Raw genomic sequence first — 8,361 nt, forward strand, 5'->3', positions numbered from 1 at the left:
AATATAGGCGCGGGTTGAAAGGTTAAACACAAAGACATTTAAATGTTCTCAGTGAGTTGTTTATTCGCCAGTATTTGGCAGAAGATCTTTCCATTTGACGTACAAGACGCCAATTCTTATCAAATCAGGATGTTTGTTTAAAATCTGCATGTACATGTACGACTTGCAAAATAGTGTTTCAGTCTACATGTTGTATATTTCTGTGAGAGTCAGGCAGTGGATGAAACATATAATGTACAAACATATAACCAACCAATATAATTTTTTTTTTTGTAAAATTAGATATACTTTCATTGAAATGCATAGGGAGAAAAAAAAATGAAACAATTTGTAATTGAAACAAAAGTGGAGAATACCTGCTTTGAATGTGATTGAACATTGTGTTTAAACTTGTTAGTTGTTTGTTCTTATGAATATGGGAGGAATTAATTCATACAATAGATAGTCGTTTTATTCTTTTCCATGTATATTTGTGTAAGTACCAATTAATTAAGAAACGATTATAAGCGGAAAATTAAAAAAAAACTAATAAACTAACAGAAAAAAATGCGTTAAAACGAAATACAACACATTCATAAAAGCAGAAGAAACAATTATTTAATTACTGAAAACGATTGGCGAAATAATTCTTATGGACCTGTACAATGTGTGCATATAGAGTATACATTTCTAATATGGAATCTTTGTAATGTATTCAGTACATTGATGCAATAAACATGTGTATATTTGTAATTATTTTTTTTTTTTTTGTTTTAAATAAGGAAAATATAAATTATTTTAATGGCATACACTAGCCCTTTCACATAGTTTCGGAATACAAGCCATTTAAGCAAGTTTTGTCAAAAGTATATAACCCACAACAACCTGGTTTGCTGTTTCATGGGGGACAGTAGACATTTTTCTTGGTAGAAGGAGAAGAAAGCTTTATTTGCAATGTGTGCCTCAACGGATCTGAACATTCGAACATCAAAAAAAAATCAAATTACGTCAAGAAAGAAAATAAAGGAGAATTATTTAACCATACTAGTAATTTATGAACATAAAACATTACTTATCAGCAGTTGTAGTTACTGTGTATACATAACACATAATTCAGAACTATATGTAAAACATTCCAGGATACAATATCCAAAAATTATAAAACACTACTGTAAATTCGCCGTTGGCTATTAGCTGTATCATTGGACTTCTGAGTATCTCGGGAGTGACCAAAGGACGGAAACGAAGAAATGAGAGAGTGAAAGCTCGAAAAAAGGCAGGGAAGAAAGTGATCAGACAGACGAAAGTAAGAAGGAAACAAATTCATTACATCGAGGTCACCTATGTCTCAATTAGACCAATCCAATCACACAATAAATGTCGCTGACGAGCAGTCTTCTGTGCGAAATTAAGTGCCGGTGAAATTTTTGCCTTCCCGCGTATGCGATACAGACGATACCTTTATGATAATATAAGATACATGTATAAGTACACCTCCTGAAACGTGTAACGTTCCCAATCCCACACATACAAAGCATGCAAAACACGATCCCATGAAACACGATCCTACGAAACACGCACACGAAGCACGAAAGCCACACGTAACACGTTGCACGAAGCACGATAAGCGAATGATCGTGTCCGCTGGAAGTATTCTTTTTGGTAATTGGTATATTTCGAAATCTTACTAGCAAAACGAAAATAATAATATTAAAAGCACTCTATTTTGAAGTAATTTAGCAATTTTAACTAATGGGATACCATCTTATTTGTCTAAAAAAAAGTTTATGATATACTGTGTACGTGTTTGTCATATTTTGTTGATTGCCAACATCTAACATTTAATTTTACATTAATGTATATTATGTTTTAATAAATACATTTTATATGTACAATTTTTATATGTCTATAAAGGTTTTGATATAAAATCACGTTAATTTTCGTTATACATCGCACATTGCGAAAACATTGTCATTGGCCTGGAAGTATGAAAATGTTAAAAGTTCTTAAAATTAAAGAAAAATTCTATTAAAAAAAATCAGTTGATGAAGTGTTTTTATCATACAACCATATTGCTTTGAATATGAAATAAATAGAAGTATTTTTATGTTTAAAATTTCTATATTTGTTGAATGTGGATCATTGTAATAAAAACACTCTATTTTGAAATAATTAATAGTTATTTTAACTAATGCAATACCATCTTATTGGTCTAAAAAATTAATATTGCATTGTTGATATGAAAAATGTCTATTTTAACCATACAATTTGTTCCAATTGGAATGCCGACCGTTGGTTGAAAAACATGTGCACCACACTGGACAAATATGATGTCGATTAAAATTTCCAGCATTTTGTAGAACATCTTCTTCTGTATATTTGGAAGATGATTTGGAATTATTTCTTACAAAGAATGAGGAATCTCTACCAAGAACTATATATTTGTATCTAAGTGTACCACCTTTTTTGGAAAAACAATGATGTATAATGTTTTAAGTCGGGATTTTAACTGAGTATGTGGAATAGAAGTGTACAGTGTTGAAAAATCATAGGTTTTAATGCTATTATATTCTGATGATAGTCTTGAGCTGATAGTCTCCAAAAGATCTTTCGAATTTTTCAGGATCCGCATTGAAATAATACCACTACGGGAGTGACAATTGTTGTGGTAAGACTGCATTAAAAGCACTCTATTTTGAAGTAATTTAGCAACTTTAACTAATGGGATACCATCTTGTTTGTCTAAAAAAAAATGTTGCATTGTTGTTATGAAAAGTGTCAATTTTGTTATACATGGTACATTGTGAAAACATTTTTACTGGGCTGGGAGTATGAAAAAGTTGAAATTTCATTAAATTGTGGTAAAATATACCAAATTTTAAGATAAAAGGGTATTTTTTTGCTTATGCGATACCATCATAATGCTCTAAATATGAAAAGAAAGTATTTTTTGTGAAAAATGTCCATATTTATTGTATATGGATTATTGGGAACATATTTTCCTTGTGCCAGGATGATTAAAATATCAAAATTTCATAAAATATTGGGAAAATTACTCTTTTTTATATAATTTAGCTGTTTTTACTAATGCAATACAATCTTACTTGTCTAAAAAGGAAAATATTGCATTGTTGATATGAAAAATGTCCATTTTTATTATACATGGTACATTGTGAAGACATTTTTACTGGTATCCGAGTATGAAAATATTGAAATTTCATTAAAAAAAAAAAGGGGGGGTAAATATACTAATTTTTTATTCTCAAAGGACAAACTGTTACCACTAGGGGAATGATCGACATGAAAACATAAACAGTTATAGTTCGGGAAACTGTTTCCCGATCAATCCGGAAGGCCATTCAAATATTTACAGTATTTTATTAAATGTACAAATAATGTACGAATGTTTGAAACCAAATAATTCCTACAAGTATTAATTTCTGACAAAATATTGTCTTTTCAATGTAAAAGGAGTATTGATTTTGGCACAGAAAGCGATATTACAAAGGTATTCCGTATGATTTACCATAGGAGATATTTTTATCATCCAGAATACAGAACCGTTGCACGATACACAAAGAAAGAAACGCGAAATGCGCACACGAAAGGCACACGCACACGAAGTCCAAGCTGCACGATACACGATCCCACGAAACACGCACACGAAGCACACAATACATGCACACGAAGCACGCTTAAATGGGAATGCTACACGTTTCAGGAGGTGTAAGAGTCCAGAGGGAACAAAATCGACAAAAATCGATATGAGAAAAACAGGACAGTAGGGTGACATGGATAAAAGTGTAAGAAATAGGTTGTGCTGAATGAAACATAAATTAAAGTTGTAGATGTAATAAAAACAGATAAAAGAAAATAATGACACCATTTTTACATTCGCACAATTATTACCGTTGCAATGTCATTCGATAAAAATAATAGGTGACTGTTAATGGACAGATATTCTTCGTAAAAGCAAGAATATTGAGAGTACTGACATAATTAAAACTAATTTAAAGAGAAATAAGTTTGTACAAAAATACATATGTCTTATTCATCCGACAAAAGTAGAATAAATGTCTGTAGTTTCGAAGACTAGTTGGGCCTGCCATTGATGGGAACGCAACAGCTTTCCGCATATGTGATTTGCGTAAAACAACTGAGGGGATTCCTGAAAATTTGGCAGCCATCAGAATTATCAAAATAGGAAAGGTTTTGCAATAAGTACAATTTCAACATCAAATGACCATGCTATTTTAACAGCATTGTTGAAAATGGTGGGTACATTGATAGTCAGGAAATAAAGGATGATTGTGTGTCCTACTTGTCAAAAGCAGAGGAAATCGTGAGCCAAAGGGACACAGTTGCCGATGTCTCACCAAGCCGTCGCTCTCGTGATCAATTGCTTCGAGGAAGAACATGGATACGTCACCCGGCATCCATTACAATACACTCAGGTCGACCAACAAGGCAAACCTTATAGACTATCACAGAATCTCACTACAGACATAAAGGCACAAGACACTGATCCAGGTGAAAACTATGTAAGTACACATTTACCACCCTAATTACAACAGAGATTACCTTCATTTGAGCCCTTTCAATAAACAGCGTGTTACCATTCGAAATTAAAAAAAAATTCTTGCAGGCCTCAACAGATAAAGCGTAGATATAACAACAGAGATCACTATGGAATCACTTTGTCTAGAAAATATTCCAGATGCGTCAGAACAATAGAAAAAAGCAACCATTGCAACGATAGACCAGAAGTGTTTAAAAGCGGAATAAATCAGGTGTCATCGACAGAGGAAGCTGAATTTATAAAGAAAAAACAACCTTATGGTCTTTAGAATATTCCAAGAGGCGAAATCAGAACATATCTGAAGTTGGAGATATATCATCAAATGTCATTGCGTTAGCAGACTGGGGTGTTTGGCAAAAAGTCTCACCCTGTTCCCACCACAGGGACATACATCATCGTAAATAACTCAACAGGACAGCTCGACAGCTGTAGTTTGAAAGTGCTTACTTAGAAGTTACAAAAATTAGATGGCATTGGTCCTACTATCATTTCTTGAAGACAGGGACTGCATCCATGATCAGAACACCCTTGAAGTGTAACCAACCCTCTATTGTGGCTGGGATTGACATTGAGGCGGAAGTGAAAATAATGTCTGACAGAGTTTATCAGTCACTAAAGAACAAGCCATCTATTTAAGACAGACAATAATGTATGCTACAGGCAGAAAGGTGATGATGGATACTGTGGTTGTTGGTCGGGTTGAGTTGTAGTTCAACGGTATAGTATTCTTTACAGAGGTTTATGTCGCGCCAATAGACGTTGAGGTACTATTAGGTCTTGATTTTAGTATAGAACACAGCAATGTAAATTTAAAAACACACATGTGATAACTATTGGTGGTGACGATATTTATTATGGACCTTGACGAAAGATACCAATGGTAGCCGCTGTTTCTGTAGTATCAGACAACTTTGCGGTGCACGTGCAAGTTCGGCTAAATACAGATTTAGCCAGTTACATCATAGTACCGACAACTAAAAGACTAAACACCCTTACTGATGCCACGGTGTTTCTACCAAGACGTTTACCCTATGATGAGTATACTGAATCTCTATACACCATCAGAAAAAAACTGTAGTTGCACAAACTTCTCAAGCTCAAGAAATACAGGCATCGGGGGGGGGGGGAGGGGGGGGGCTAATGTCCTGGAAGAAAAGATAGGTGCTTCTGAAGAAAGAAATGACTTGGAAGAAAAATTGAGAGAATAAGTAAAACAAACATCACCCAACCTAGAAAACAAAAGGTTGCTCAATTGGAATTCAGTTTTGAATCAGTTCAATGATGCATTTTCTAAAGATGAGTTTTATATGGATTTTTTTGTCACGTTGCACACTGTATTGAAACAAAACCAAAACTACAACGTTTACGGGGACTTCGTTAAGAGGACGAGGAAAAAACACCTTCAAAAATGCTTCGAACTGGCGTCATTGAACCCTCTGTTTCTGCATGGACTTCACCCCCAATACTAATTCGTAAGAGACCGATCAGTTCGATATGCTATTGATTACCGCCCCCTTGTGCGTTTTTTTAAGAACGTGTAAGAATGGGATATATATACTGAAAGAACTAACATCAACAAAGCCGTGAAAGTGTAGAGGGGAACACCATCAGTCGTTTGAAAGACACAAGTCAGCCCTACAGACAACTCCTGTACTAGCACTCCGCAATAAGACGCTAATGCGTCCGATAAAGCCATTGGAGATCCATTATTGGAGTTGAGTTTTTGTAAATACAGGATGGCCAGGAAAGAGTAATTGCCTATGGTAGTTTCATCATGTCAGGAGCGCAGATAGAGCATTGAACTACAAGAAAAGAGTTGTTGAGGTTCACTCAGCACTTCCGTCACTATTTGCTAGAGAAAACTGACCACAATAACCTTCCGGTTACTAAGCAGATCACCCGTGAAATAGAATTCGAAAATATACAACGTCAGACAGACACCATGAATAGTGTAGTGGACGAGGTAACCAAACCTAGACAGATCATATCAAGGCCAGTTCATTGCCAAAAGAACGGGGCAGGCTTAAAACGAATCTGAGATGTCAAATTAAACTGGTGAAAATCGAGATGGAAGGTTTGGTTATTCAGCTGCATGATATCAAGACATCAAAAGTGAAAAATATGTGTAAATTTAAAGAAAATGACTTACAAGCAACTGTGAACGTTATGGGACAGGATTGAAGAAACTGAAAAAGCCGTGCAAGAGAAAATGAGGTAACATTGTTGGTACTAAAGACCTACCTTGCAAATGATCCCAGAAGCGACTGAGATGTTGCTTGTATGGGAAAAACGCTTCAATATCAATATAGAATCAAAGTATGACCCAGAGGCCATGAGAAAGTTATTTGACATATAGCAGCAATACGATGACGAAGACATCAATAGATCTATCAAGATAACTGAGGGTAAATGGGAGCAAATTGTTATCACAACTCAAACGTTATGCCAGAGGTTGCCGAAACTACGCAGACTTTTTGAATCGCGTTAGAACTCTAACAAATAGGCTTCTGGAATAGGGTTATGTTGCTACAAGATTAAAGTCATCACTACAAAAGTTTTATGGTCGTCGTCATGAACTCGTATATTGTTATGCTGTATCCATCTGCGCCATGAAAACTGATACTAATAATATCGGGACATAGTTTTCCTTTCCTCGTGTGTCTACCCCGGACTTGACTTTTTATGAGCAACTCGCGGGTGTTTCTACAAGAGCAGAGGACGCTTACCGTACCGGTGCACCTGGTCCATGCTCCCAGTTTTGAGTGGAGTAAGAGTTGCTCATTTGCTTTTGTTACTTTGTACGTATGATTTTAGTTACTTTATGTTCTTTGTTGTGTGTGTCTGTTTTCCATGTCTGGTCTTTGTCTCTGGATTACATTCTTTTGATTGCCGCGATAATCTTGGTTCCCTTGATTACTCTTTTTACCACCAAAGGCAAAATTAAGGAGAGACTTAGAGAATCTAAATCGGACAAGATAACCCATACTTCCGTCAAAGATAAGAACACTGCAGTGTTGAAGGAGGATGAAAAAAAAAACACAGAGGAGAATAAGCATATTTGATTATATGTTGGTACCAGGCTATACGTCTGAAGATATAAGACATAAACAACTAAACAAACAGCAGGATCCCCCAGAGGATATGGTTGCGATGAGTGGTCCAGCAGCAAAGAAGTAACTGGTTAAAAAAGAAGAAAAATCATGAAGGTGTGTTGTTTAACATTTCTAAGCAGGCCCTTCAACGGCTTTTTGTAACAAGGACATATAGATGGGAAATAACTAATCATGGTTTAGTGTGTAGGGGACACCAAGTGATACAGCGTACAAATGAGAGAAACAAAACCCAACTGTACCGGTCTGGGATGAGCGAATATATCAAATATAAGGTTAGAATCATGGCTTCATTAACAAAATACCATGCCAGAGTCCATATGGAGAAGGTGCACCTGGATTTTCTAGGCCCATTGTCAGAAACTACCAGCGGAAATATGGTTAACAAAACGGTGTTAAGTTATCCAAATTCTTTCATAAACAGCAGAAATCACAACAAAATCAGCAGTTAATGAATTTTTTACCCGATTGGTTGTACGTTAACAGTTCACAATGATCAAGGCAGGGATTTTGAAAGCCAGCTTTTAAAGACCATCTGTAAGTTATTTATGATTAACAAGACAAGTACCACGCTGTACAGGTCATCTGCAAGTGGACATATTGAACGCTACAACTGGACCATGGTGGATATTGTGTGTTGCTTTGTGGACAAATCACACAAAGATTGAGATGAGTACCTTTGGTTCAGGTGAG

Source organism: Perna viridis, chromosome 8 (assembly GCF_037379345.1).
Source record: "Perna viridis isolate PV_CMFRI_1.1 ecotype Kerala chromosome 8, ASM3737934v1, whole genome shotgun sequence".
NCBI lineage: Eukaryota > Metazoa > Mollusca > Bivalvia > Mytilida > Mytilidae > Perna > Perna viridis.